The sequence below is a fragment of the Salmo salar genome, chromosome ssa17 (assembly GCF_905237065.1).
Source record: "Salmo salar chromosome ssa17, Ssal_v3.1, whole genome shotgun sequence".
NCBI classification, from domain to species: domain Eukaryota; kingdom Metazoa; phylum Chordata; class Actinopteri; order Salmoniformes; family Salmonidae; genus Salmo; species Salmo salar.
In genome coordinates, this window is record NC_059458.1 from 67,626,666 (window position 1) to 67,640,745 (window position 14,080).

Consider the following 14,080-nt stretch of genomic DNA (forward strand, 5'->3'; position numbering starts at 1 on the left):
GGAAGCTCTTTGCTACCTTCTCCTCCCTCCTGAATCCTCCTCCCCCTCCCCCCCCCTCCTCCCTCTCTGCGGATGACTTCGTCAACCATTTTGAAAAGAAGGTTGACGACATCCGATCCTCGTTTGCTAAGTCAAACGACACTGCTGGTCCTGCTCACACTGCCCTACCCTGTGCTTTGACCTCTTTCTCCCCTCTCTCTCCAGATGAAATCTCGCGTCTTGTGACGGCCGGCCGCCCAACAACCTGCCCACTTGACCCTATCCCCTCCTCTCTTCTCCAGACCATTTCCGGAGACCTTCTCCCCTACCTCACCTCGCTCATCAACGCATCCTTGACCGCTGGCTACGTCCCTTCCGTCTTCAAGAGAGCGAGAGTTGCACCCCTTCTGAAAAAAACCTACACTCGATCCCTCCGATGTCAACAACTACAGACCAGTATCCCTTCTTTCCTTTCTCTCCAAAACTCTTGAACGTGCCGTCCTTGGCCAGCTCTCTTGCTATCTCTCTCAGAATGACCTTCTTGATCCTAATCAGTCAGGTTTCAAGACTGGGCATTCAACTGAGACTGCTCTTCTCTGTGTCACGGAGGCTCTCCGCACTGCTAAAGCTAACTCTCTCTCCTCTGCTCTCATCCTTCTAGACCTATCTGCTGCCTTTGATACCGTGAACCATCAGATCCTCCTCTCCACCCTCTCCGAGCTGGGCATCTCCGGCACCGCGCACGCTTGGATTGCGTCCTACCTGACAGGTCGCTCCTACCAGGTGGCGTGGCGAGAATCTGTCTCCGCACCACGTGCTCTCACCACTGGTGTCCCCCAGGGCTCTGTTCTTGGCCCACTCCTATTCTCGCTATACACCAAGTCACTTGGCTCTGTCATATCCTCACATGGTCTCTCATATCATTGCTATGCAGATGACACACAATTAATCTTCTCCTTTCCCCCTTCTGACAACCAGGTGGCGAATCGCATCTCTGCATGTCTGGGTGACATATCAGTGTGGATGACGGATCACCACCTCAAGCTGAACCTCGGCAAGACGGAGCTGCTCTTCCTCCCGGAGAAGGACTGCCCGTTCCATGATCTCGCCATCACGGTTGACAACTCCCTTGTGTCCTCCTCCCAGAGTGCTAAGAGCCTTGGCGTGACCCTGGACAACACCCTGTCGTTCTCCACCAACATCAAGGCGGTGACCCGATCCTGTAGGTTCATGCTCTACAACATTCGCAGAGTACGACCCTGCCTCACACAGGAAGCGGCGCAGGTCCTAATCCAGGCACTTGTCATCTCCCGTCTGGATTATTGCAACTCGCTGTTGGCTGGGCTCCCTGCCTGTGCCATTAAACCCCTACAACTCATCCAGAACGCCGCAGCCCGTCTGGTGTTCAACCTTCCCAAGTTCTCTCACGTCACCCCGCTCCTCCGCTCTCTCCACTGGCTTCCAGTCGAAGCTCGCATCCGCTACAAGACCATGGTGCTTGCCTACGGAGCTGTGAGGGGAACGGCACCTCCGTACCTTCAGGCTCTGATCAGGCCCTACACCCAAACAAGGGCACTCCGTTCATCCACCTCTGGCCTGCTCGCCTCCCTACCTCTGAGGAAGCACAGTTCCCGCTCAGCCCAGTCAAAACTGTTCGCTGCTCTGGCACCCCAATGGTGGAACAAGCTCCCTCACGACGCCAGGACAGCGGAGTCAATCACCACCTTCCGGAGACACCTGAAACCCCACCTCTTCAAGGAATACCTGGGATAGGATAAAGTAATCCTTCTAACCCCCCCCTTAAAAGATTTAGATGCACTATTGTAAAGTGGTTGTTCCACTGGATATTATAAGGTGAATGCACCAATTTGTAAGTCGCTCTGGATAAGAGCGTCTGCTAAATGACTAAAATGTAAATGTAAAATGTACTAGTGAGAGTAGTAGTAGTGGATGTAGTAGTAGTAGTAGTAGTAGTAGTAGTAGTGAGAGTAGTAGGAGTGAGAGTAGTAGTAGTAGTACTAGTAGTAGTAGTAGTAGTAGTAGTGAGAGTAGTAGTAGTAGCAGTAGTAGTACTAGTGAGCATAGTAGTAGTGGAGGTAGTAGTAATAGTAGTAGTAGTAGTAGTAGTAGTGAGAGTAGGAGTAGTAGTAGTAGTGAGAGTAGTAGCAGTAGTAGTACTAGTGAGAGTAGTAGTAGTGGAGGTAGTAGTAGTAGTAGTAGTAGTGAGAATAGTAGTAGTAGTAGGAGTAAGAGTAGTAGTGGTAGTGGTAATAGTAGCAGTAGTAGTACTAGTGAGAGTAGTATTAGTGGATGTAGTAGTAGTAGTAGTAGTAGTGAGAGTAGTAGGAGTGAGAGTAGTAGTAGTAGTAATAGTAGTAGTAGTAGTAGTGAGAGTAGTAGTAGTAGCAGTAGTAGTACTAGTGAGCATAGTAGTAGTGGAGGTAGTCGTAATAGTAGTAGTAGTAGTAGTAGTAGTAGTGAGAGTAGGAGTAGTAGTAGTAGTGAGAGTAGTAGTAGTAGCAGTAGTAGTACTAGTGAGAGTAGTAGTAGTGGAGGTAGTAGTAGTTGTGGTAGTAGTAGTAGTAGTAGTAGTAGTAGTGGTGGTAGTAGTAGTGGTGGTAGTAGGAGTGAGAGTAGTAGTAGTGAGAGTAGTAGTAGTAGTAGTAGTAGTAGGAGTAGTGGCGGTAGTATTTAAAATAGTAGTAGTAATAGTAGTAGTGAGAGTAGTAGTAGTAGTAGCAGTAGTAGTACTAGTGAGAGTAGTAGTAGTGGAGGTAGTAGTACTAGTTGTAGTGGTAGTAGTAGTGAGAGTAGTAGTAGTAGTAGTAGTAGTAGTAGTAGTAGTAGTAGTAGTAGCAGTAGCAGTGAGAGTAGTAGTAGTAGCAGTAGTAGTACTAGTGAGAGTAGTAGTAGTAGTAATAGTGAGAATAGTAGTAGTAGTAGTAGTAGTAGTAGTAGTAGTAGTAGCAGTAGTAGTACTAGTGAGAGTAGTAGTAGTGGATGTAGTAGTAGTAGTAGTAGTAGTGAGAGTAGGAGTAGTAGTAGTAGTGAGAGTAGTAGTAGTAGCAGTAGTAGTACTAGTGAGAGTAGTAGTAGTGGAGGTAGTAGTAGTAGTAGTGAGAATAGTAGTAGTAGTAGTAGTAGTAGGAGTAAGAGTAGTAGTAGTAGTAATAGTAGCAGTAGTAGTACTAGTGATAGTAGTAGTAGTGGATGTAGTAGTAGTAGTAGTAGTAGTAGTAGTAGTAGTAGTAGTAGTGAGAGTAGTAGGAGTGAGAGTAGTAGTAGTAGTAATAGTAGTAGTAGTGAGAGTAGTAGTAGGAGCAGTAGTAGTACTAGTGAGCATAGTAGTAGTGGAGGTAGTAGTAATAATAGTAGTAGTAGTAGTAGTAGTGAGAGTAGGAGTAGTAGTAGTAGTGAGAGTAGTAGTAGTAGCAGTAAAAGTACTAGTGAGAGTAGTAGTAGTGGAGGTAGTAGTAGTAGTAGTAGTAGTAGCAGTAGTAGTAGTAGTGGTGGTAGTAGGAGTGAGAGTAGTAGGAGTGAGAGTAGGAGTAGGTGTAGTAGTAGTAGTGGTAGTAGTAGTAGTAGTGGTAGTAGTTGTAGTAGTAGTCAGAGTAGTAGTAGTGAGAGTAGTAGTAGTAGTATTAATGGTAGTAATTGTAGTAGTAGTCAGAGTAGTAGTAGTGAGAGTAGTAGTAGTAGTAGCAGTACAGTAGTTACAGCAATCGCTTTAGTAGTCACTGACCTCTAACTTTAATTCTCAGTCTGACATGTCCAGGCATGTTTCTCCTCCTCCTCTCCTCTGTCTTGTCTGAATTCCTTCACTTTAGCCCACCGCGCGCTCAGTGGTGCAGAACGTTCATCTACATTGATCAAGGCGACTCTCCAGCCCATCTCGCCATCTTTAATGAACTTACCCGTAGCTTAATGCGGCTGAACGTACCCTCGCCAACCCACAAACAGATGAACCAGTCTCCCATGCAGCAACTCCACTCTCCAGCCTCTCTGATTCATTTAACCCCAGCTTAATTCAAGTAAATACTTGGTTGGAGATTTGGGGAGTCTTAAACATTAGGTCCAAATATAAAGCCGGTCATTAATCCACGCCGTGATTGGGTGACGGGCCCTGTTTCTCATTTGTTACTCAGAGGATCTCCTGACCCTCATGGAGGGAATGGTTGATGGGGTTCCTCCTCCAACCCTCTGCCATTGTATGTTTCCATCAGACCCCCATGATCTCTGAAATAGAGGTAAGTGACACACTGACAGTGGTTGGAAAAGTGCTCAATTGTCATACTTGAGTAAAAGTTAAAGATACCTTAACAGAAAATGACTTAAGTGAAAGTGAAAGTCACACAGTAAAATACTACTTGAGTAAAAGTCTAAAAGTATTTGTTTTTAAATATAATTAGTATCAAAAGTCAAAGTATAAATAATTTGAAATAGTGTATATTAAGCGAACCAGGCGGCACAAATTTCTTATTGTAAATTGTTTACTTATAGCAAGAGGCACACTCCAACACCCAGACATCATTAGTGAGTCCGCCAGATCTGAGGCAGTAAGGATGAGCAGGATTGTTCTCTTGATAAATGCGTTAATTGGGCCATTTTCCTGTCCTGCTAAGCATTCAAAATAAAACGAGTACTTTTGGGTGTCAGGGAAAATTTATGGGGTAAAAAGTACATTCTTTTCTTAGGAAATATAGTGGAGTAAAAGTAAAAGTTGTAAAAAATATAAATAGTAAAGTACAGATACCCCAAAAAACTACTTAAGTAGGGGGGAGAGTGCTTTTCCTCGATAAGGACATGGGGAGAAGAGGAAAGTGTCACACCCTGATCTGTTTCACCTGTCTTTGTGCTTGTCTCCACCCCCCTCCAGGTGTCGCCCATCTTCCCCATTATCCCCTGTGTATTTATACCTGTGTTCTCTGTTTTTCTGTTGCCAGTTCGTTTCATTCGTAGAACTTACCAGCGTTCGTTTCCCTGCTCCTTTCTGTTTCTTGCTCCTGTTTTCTAGTCCTTCCCTGTTTTGACCATTCTGCCTGCCCTGACCCTGAGACTGCCTGCCGTTCTGGGCCCTTTACACCCTTTCTGGATGATTGACCCCTGCCTGCCTTGACCTGACGTTTGCTTGACCCTGTGGTTGTAATAAACTCTTGTTACTTCTACACTGTCTGCATCTGGGTCTTACCTAAACGTGACAGAAAGTGGGAGAGGAGGAGAGGAGGAGAGACTGGTGGTGTCAGACTCTTTCTTGGCCCCATTTGCTTTGCCAATCAATCACGTCACGTGGCACAGAGGTGAAATTGCATGTGTGAGCGAGAGGTTGTCTGGTGCACCAAGGATCAAGGACACACTAAGGGTAGAACTACATTTCATCTCAGCTTTGGTTGGATGCTGCAGAGCCAACTGTCCATTATTACTGTATGGCTCCATTACCACGGTAACATCAGCACATTAAATGTGTACGTTTTGATCATTTAGCTGCTGCTTTTATCCAGAGCGACTTACATTCAGTGTATTCAACTAAGGTAGCCAAGACAACCACATATCACAGTCATTGAAAGTAAAACTTTCCTCAAAAAAGCAGTTGTCAACTAAATCTGTGCTGGTGAGAAAAGACATGTACAGCAGTAAGGTGTTAGTCTACTCCTACACTACCAGCCTGAGGGCAAAACTCCACGTGAGGGGCAGCCGAGACAAAATGGCAGTCTGACAAAGTGCTCTATCCCCGTCCCTCGCAGGCATCCATCTTGAGCCGATAACATGGCACCCCATTACTAACCCCAACGTAATTACAATGTATCTCTATCGCTCCCTGGGCAATGGCAGCATCCATTCACTCTAGTTATGCAGATGTCATATCTCTTTACATGTTGTGCATTCGTTATCCTTGGCACATTGCAATTAGCTCTGTCGGCCCAGCGCCATATTGATGACAGACGCACAGATTGGAAAGGCTATTGGTTTTTTCACCCTGCCCATCACACACACAGGGTTAAGACACACTCAGATATTCATCTGTACATACACACTCACACACACACACACACACACACACACACACACACACACACACACACACACACACACACACACACACACACACACACACACACACACACACACACACACACACACACACACACACACACACATCTGTCATTGACACGGGCAGTGGGCGTGTTTGATGATGGGTCTCTATTTCTCCCTCTGTCTTCCTCCATCCATTAGTCTCTTCTCAATGTCTCTCTCTCTCTCTCTCTCTCTCTCTCTCTCTCACTCTCTCTCTCTCTCTCTCTCTCACTATCTCTCTCTCACTCTTTCTCTCACCATCTCTCTCTGTCCCTCTCCCCATCTTTCCTCATCTCTCTCTTCTCAATCTTTCACCATCACTCCCTCTCTCTTGCTCTCTTCTCAATGTCTTACCATCTCTCTCTATCCCTCGCTCTTGCTCTCTTCTCAATGTGTTACCATCTCTCTCTATCACTCTCTCGCTCACCCTCGCCTTCACTCTCTCACTCTCACTCTCTCTCCCTCTCTCTCTCACCCTGGCCTTCATTCCCTCACTCTCTCTCCCTCTCTCTCTCACCCTGGCCTTCACTCTCTCACTCTCTCTCCCTCTCTCTCCCTCTCTCGCCCTCCCTCTCTCTCCCTCTCTCCCTCTCTCCCTCTCTCCCTCTCTCTCACCCTGGCCTTCACTCTCTCCCTCTCTCTCTCCCCCTCGCTCTCCCTCTCTCTCTCTCACCCTGGCCTTCACTCTCTCCCTCTCTCTCTCCCCCTCGCTCTCCCTCTCTCTCTCTCTCTCTCTCACCCTCACCTTCACTCTCTCAGCCTAAACCAGTTGGTGTATCTATCAGTCTTTGGCTCCAATGGAAAAAAAGGCACTTTTCTAACTGTGGTAAATTGATTGGGTGCGTGAAAGAGTGAGATCTACACGGCTCCTTCTTCATTACCACCTAATTAGAAGACTCTAGAACCTGGGCCGTCACCGGGCAGACTAACTGCTGGGCCTGTTCCATTTGAAAATGAAACCAATACAGCGAATTGAAAATACAAGTTATATCAGAGCCTCACATCAGCAAGAGGCTGGCAACAGGGAGCATAACCAATCAGCAACAGTTCATCCGCCTATAGCTACCGCCCTAGATTCCCAGACAGAATATTACTCATCTAGCAGTCTACCTGAAAAAATATGTGCAAGACTCAAATGATATGGATTTTTGCTTGATTTCTTTGGGGAGTGAAAGGAGGGAAATGGATGTATTAAATAGGTGTGAGAAATGGCTGCAAGTCTTTTTGTAAGGGGCCAAAATTCTTCAACTGACATAATGATGACGGCTCCAGACTCTTACCCTACGAGGTCCAGAGCCTGCTGGTTTTCTGTTCTATCTGATAATTAATTCCACCGCCTCGTGTCCCTAGTCTAAGTCAGTCCCTGATTAGAGGGGAACAATGAAAAAAATGCAGTGGAAATGGCTTCGAGGTCCAGAGTTGAGTTTTGAGGGCTCCAGACTGTAGACTGCACTGGCCTACTTTCCTTGATAGCACTGCAATGTGGAGTTTGCTGAAAGATGATGGAGAGTGGGTATGATACTAATGCTCTCTCTCTCACCATTCGCTCTCTCTTTCTCTCTCCATATTTTCATCATTCTGTCTTTCCATCCTTTGTCACTCTCTCTTACTATCCATCTTTCTGTTACTTTCTCCATCCTCTCCCATCCTTCTGTCTCTCTCTCTCTCTCTCTCTCTCTGTGTCTTACTCTCTGTCTTTCTGTAACTTTCTCCCTCACCCCCACTTATCCCTATCCCTCTCTCCCTCCACCCTTTGCTCAAGGCGTGTAGATGAGTTTGTGTCATGGCGTCTGCGGTGTTAAACTTTTCAAGAAGCAGCGCCATCATTCAGGGCTCAAGTGCCATTGATTTTCACAGCCCAAATGGCCTCCTTTTATCCCTCTCACACTCCAGTGGAGCCAAAAGGAGAGAGAGAAAGAAAGAAAGAATTAAAGAAAGAAAGAAAGAAAGAAAGAAAGAAAGAAAGAAAGAAAGAAAGAAAGAAAGAAAGAAAGAAAGAAAGAAAGAAAGAAAGAAAGAAAGAAAAAGAAGAGTGAGAAAGGGAGGGAAAGAGAGAGAGAGGACGAGAGAGAAAGAGAGAAGACGAGAGGAAAAGAGAGAAGACAAGGGAGAGAGAAGACGAGAGGGAAAGAGAGAAAGAGAAGATGAGAGGGAAAGAGAGAGAGAGAAAACGAGAGGGAAAGAGTGAGTGGGAAAGAGGGCAGAAGGTAAGAAAGTGATAGAGAAGGAAAAAATGTGAGGCAGAGAGAGAAGGGAAAAGAAGAGAGCGAGAGAAGGGAAGAAAGAGAAGGAGAAGGAAGACAGACAAAGAGAGAGAGGTTTTATTTATTTGCACCAAAGAAAACAAGTGAAAGACAAAACATTGGAGATAAAAAACAGTTAAAATGAAAATTTAACCATCTAGTGTTATGCAAAATATCAACACAATGTCAAATACAGGAAGTCTAGTCAAATAATTAACATCCAATCACATTAACAGTTACTCTCTTACGGGAATTCCACTAACGGTCCATATGTAGCGAAACGTAGCTGATGCTCATTCCATTACCCGGGAAAGCACCGAACAACAGACGGGCGTTGGACCATCGAAGAGGCGCAAATATGATGAGAACTACATTGATTTGGGGTTCACTTATATTGGGAGTAGTGCCTTTCCTCAGCCACAGTGTGTTATATGTGCAAAAGTACTATCTCACAACTCAATGAAACCTTCAGTCTTGTGCAGACATTTAGAAACAAAACATGCCAATTAAAAATAATCCACAGGGGTTTTCTGAGCGAGAATTAAGACGTATTTTCGAATAGTAAGACGTATAAAAGCAACAGATACCATTAATAAGAAGGTGCTAGAAGCATCTTATATGGTGAGCTACCGAGTGGCTAGGAAAGGCAAGACCCATACTATTGTGGAGGACTTAATTCTTCCTGCTGCTGCAGATATGGCTGGGACAATGCCCCAAAAACTATATAGACAATTACTTCATCAAACAACACTGTTTCACTACGCATCAGTGACATGGCAGGAGATGTTTTGAAACAAATACTGCTTTGCATACAAGCCAGTGAATTCTATGCGTTACAGCTGGATGAGTCAACAGACGTGGCACAGCTCCTGGTATATGTCCGTTACTTCCATTATGTTTATGGGGGGTCAATTAAGGAAGACATCCTCTTATGCAAACCACTGGAAACCAGGACAACAGGAGAGGATCTTTTTAAAGTCCTAGACAGTTTTGTGACACCAAATGGACTTGGTCAAGATGGTCAAGATGTGTTGGTATCTGTACTGATGGAGCCATGACAGGGAGACATAGTAGAGCGGTAACGCACGTGCAAGTAGTTGCTCCCGACGCCACTTGGGTACACTGCAGCATCCACCGAGAGGCTCTTGCTGCCAAAGGAATGCCTGACAGCTTGAAGGATGTTTTGGACACTACAGTGAAAATGGTTAACTTTGTTAAAGCAAGGCCCCTGAACTCTCGTGTATTTTCTGCACTATTCAATGATATGGGCAGCGACCATGTATCGTTTTTACAACATACAGAATTGCGCTGGTAATCAAGGGGCAAAGTATTGACACGTTTTTTTTTTTTATTGTGAGACGAGCTTAAAGTTTTCTTTACTGACCATAATTTTCACTTGTCTGACCGCTTGCATGATGACGAGTTTCTCACACAACTGGCCTATTTGGGTGATGTTTTTTCTCACCTGAATGATCTGAATCTAGGATTACAGGGACTCTCCACAACTATATTCAATGTGCAGGACAAAATTTAGTCTATGACTAAAAGGTTCGAGCTCTTCTCTGTCTGCATTAACAAGGACAACACACAGGTCTTTCCATCATTGTATGATTTTTTGTGTGCAAATGAACTCAAGCTTACAGACAATGTCAAATGTGATATAGCGAAGCACCTGAGTGAGTTGGGTGAGCAATTACGTAGGTAGTTTCCTGAAATGGATGACACAAAGAACTGGATTCGTTATCCCTTTCATGCCCTGCCTCCAGTCCACTTACCGATATCTGAACAAGAGCCTCATCGAAATTGCAACAAGCGATTTTCTGTGAAAATGTAATTTAACCAGAAGCCACTGCCAGATTTCTGGATTGGGTTGCGTTCAGAGCATCCTTCCTTGGCAAATCACGCTGTTAAGACACTGATGCCTTTTGCAACCACGTACCTATGTGAGAGTGGATTCTCGGCCCTCACTAGCATGAAAACTAAATACAGGCACAGACTGTGTGTGGAAAATGATTTAAGACTGAGTCTCTCTCCAATACAACCCAACATTGCAGAGTTATGTGCATCCTTTCAAGCACATCCTTCTCATTAACCTGTGGTGACTTATTCACATTTTTCAATGAACAAATAAAGTTTTATATGTAAGATGGCTAAATAAAGAGCAAAATGATTGATTATCATATTATTATTTGTGCCCTGGTCCTAGAAGAGCTCTTTGTCACTTCCCACGAGCCGGGTTGTGACAACAACTCACACTCATTCTTATGTTTAATAAATGTATCGTATCGTATAGTGTCTGTGTGGAAGACTTACAATGATGGCAAAAAACAACATTTGAGAGTGCGCTGACCCTGGTGCTAGAGGGGGTACGCAGCTGGAGGTTGAATGTTGGAAGGGGTACGGGACTGTGAAAAGTTCGGGAACCACTGTGATAGAGAATTAACTACCCGAGGTGCAGCACTGGGGAGGGTGAAGGTTATCACAGTGACTTGTGTTGTATGCATGGATTTGGGAATGAACCTGGAAGAATCCATTGAAGGGTTTAGGTAGGTTGTCTGGGAGGTATGTAATATTTGTAGATGAAGGTGCATAATTGGAATATATTAATGTTGTAGATTGACAATATATTGAGTTTCTTAAACAGAGGGGCAGATGAAGCCAAGTAGTTAGAGGAGGTGACTAGTCTTGAAAATGTATTTTGTGTGATGAGTAATTTGTGTAGGTAGGAAGCACATGTACTGGCCAAGACAATATTGCAGTAAATGAGATATGGGTAACTTAAACTGCAGTATAGTGTTAGGAAGCAAGCCTGATGGAGCAAACCACTAATCGTTCTGATAATACCAACAGACTTCACTACTTTGCTGCAGAAAAAGTGAATATGATCTTTCCAGGACAACTTTTCATCAACTAGAACACCGAGGAATCTACTAGATAAAACCTGGTCCATTTCATTCCCACCAATTGAGATTCTGGCTCTTTCCTTAACAATATTTAGTATTATTACCAGTGAATACAATGAAGTTAGATTTTTTTTCCACATTTAAATATCATTTGTTTATCTGGAACCATTCAGAAAATGTGTCCATGCCTGAATTGGCTTCATTGATTCTTGTGTGATAAAATGAAGTTGGTATCCTCAGCAAAGAGAATGGGAGGTACGGTAGAAGACCCAGCATCAAGGTCATTTATATAGATTAGGAATAACAAAGGTCCAAGGATCAGACCCTGTGGAATGCAACAGGATATCTTGGTCCTGCTACCATTTGCATATTGTCACAAAAAGAGCCGTGTTGAATAGACCAAACTGCAGCGGGAATATGGATGCTCATGTTTTAATTCAAAAAAAGGAGTAACGCATCCACTGGAAAAAAATATACACGACAGGAACAGTTTTGCAGGCACACAACACGCAGTGCAAAAACAACTACCCACGAAAACCAAACAAACACACACCTACTTATGGGACTCCCAATCAGAGGCAACTAGAAACACCTGCCTCCAATTGAGAGTCCAGCACCCAAAACTACACATAGAAAAACAAACCTAGAACCTATACCAAACTAATACACCCCACTACACCACACACAAAACCCCATAATACAAAACAAATATACCTCTGCCACGTCCTGACCAAATATAATAGAAATAATACCTAAATATTGGTCAGGACGTGACACATATACAGATTGTTCTCTTTCATAAACATAATTATATAGGCATTTCTATGTATAATCATGAAGACCATAATAATGCAATTTGGCAAGTAATATTTCATTATCAACCGTGTCAAATGCTTTGGATAAATCTAGAAAGATGCCAAGAGCGTATTCGTTGGGTGTAAAGGTTTATTCCACAAGTTGTAAAAGAACCATATCTGTGGAGAAGTTTTTATGAAAACCATATTGGTGCTCATACTGTATAGAACACAGTGTTGGTTTAAACGTTTCAACATTCTTTTATGCACCATTTTTCTAGGATTTTAGAAAAACATGGTTGTACAGATACTTGACGATAAGTAGTAAAAGATCTTGGATTTATAGAGGGGGATAACTTTGGCAATTTTCTCATCTTTAGGAACAATAGCAGTTTGCATTTATTTGGTGAAGATTAACATTAGTGGCTCAATACTGTAGGAAGACACTGATAGCTATAAGTTACCAATTACCTCCATCACCTCCATTACATCAGGTGGCTCAAACTGAAGCAGAGAAAGAAAATGTCCCTTAATGTTATCACAGGGATTTCAAGCAATTTTCCCGATTTTATTTGACAGAGAGGAGGAAAGGGTGAAGGCAAAAAAGATTAGGGCAAGGAGAAATGGAGAGGATGACAGAGAGGGAGAGGGAGAGAGAGATAATTACCAGGAGAGCTAAAATAGACAGCCAGAGAGAGAGAGAGAATTACCAGGAGAGCTAAGATAGACAGCCAGAAAGAGAGAGAGAGAGAATTACCAGGAGAGCTAAGATAGACAGCCAGAGAGAGAGAGAATGACCAGAAGAGCTAAAATAGACAACCAGAGAGAGAGAGAGAGAGCAGGAGGGAGGGAGGGAGGAGCGATATAATTCTGGCTGGGTCAGGAGTCATTCAGGCAGGGTTTAGTGGTGATTTATAGTGAGGTGGCGGGTGCTTTGCACTCCAAAGCCTTATTCATTCCCTTAATCTAGCTCACCTCGCCGAGACATGCTTAAGGTAATGGCACAGCCTCGTGTCTGCACAGCCACCGTCGAGTGATAGGAGGGAGTGAGAAGTAGGGGGGAGAGAGAGGGGTAGAGAGAGGAAGGAGGGAGGGGATGGAGGGGGAAGGAAGGATTAAGGGTGAGGGAGAAGGAGAGAGGCGACGCTGAGAGGGAAAGTGAAGCAGGGCTCTGGAGAAGTAGAGAGAGAGAGAGAGAGAGAGAGAGAGAGAGTGTGAGAGAGAGAGAAAGAGAGAGAGAGAGAGTGTGAGAGAGAGAGAGAGAGAGAGAGAGAGAGAGAAGTGTGAGAGAGAGAGAGAGAGAGAGAGAGAGAGAGAGAGAGAGAGAGAGAGAGAGAGAGAGAGAGAGAGAGAGAGAGAGAGAGAGAGAGAGAGAGAGAGAGAGAGAGAGAGAGAGTGTAAGAGGGGCTGGAGGGCCCCATTCTCTGTCTGATTTCCACTAGAAGTGATGTATATTTGCATTCTTTATTTGGGATCATTCCTCTGTCTGAACAGACCTGTTATCCTGTCCTCTCTCTCTTTCTCTTTCTCGCTCTCTCTCACCTCCACTTCCTTTGGCCTCTCTTGTTTTGTTTTATTTGCCAAGACACCGCCTGTAGTGTGAGTTCTTGTTTGGAGTGGCAGATCGTTTTGCCGGAGAGGAGAGGAAAAGCAGAATGATGTTTGTCAGCCGTCTGTCCTTGTGCACGGCATCTGCGAATGCAGAAACAAGCCATTTGAATCGATCTGCTTTCAAAATGCTGTACGTCTGCGTTACAGCCATCCATATACTGACAGAGAGAGATGGGTTGTTTGTGTAGAATGTGTGTGTTAACATAGACATGACTGTCTACTTGTCTGTGCTTATTAGTTTTATACAGCATGCACACATTCACAGGAATGCACACATTCACAGGAATACACACACACACACACACACACACACACACACACACACACACACACACACACACACACACACACACACACACACACACACACACACACACACACACACACACACACACACACACACACTCCCCACCTGTTGAATATGCTGGATGTGTGTCTGTATGTCAGTATGTCCTGATTGTTGTGTTTGGCTCAAACC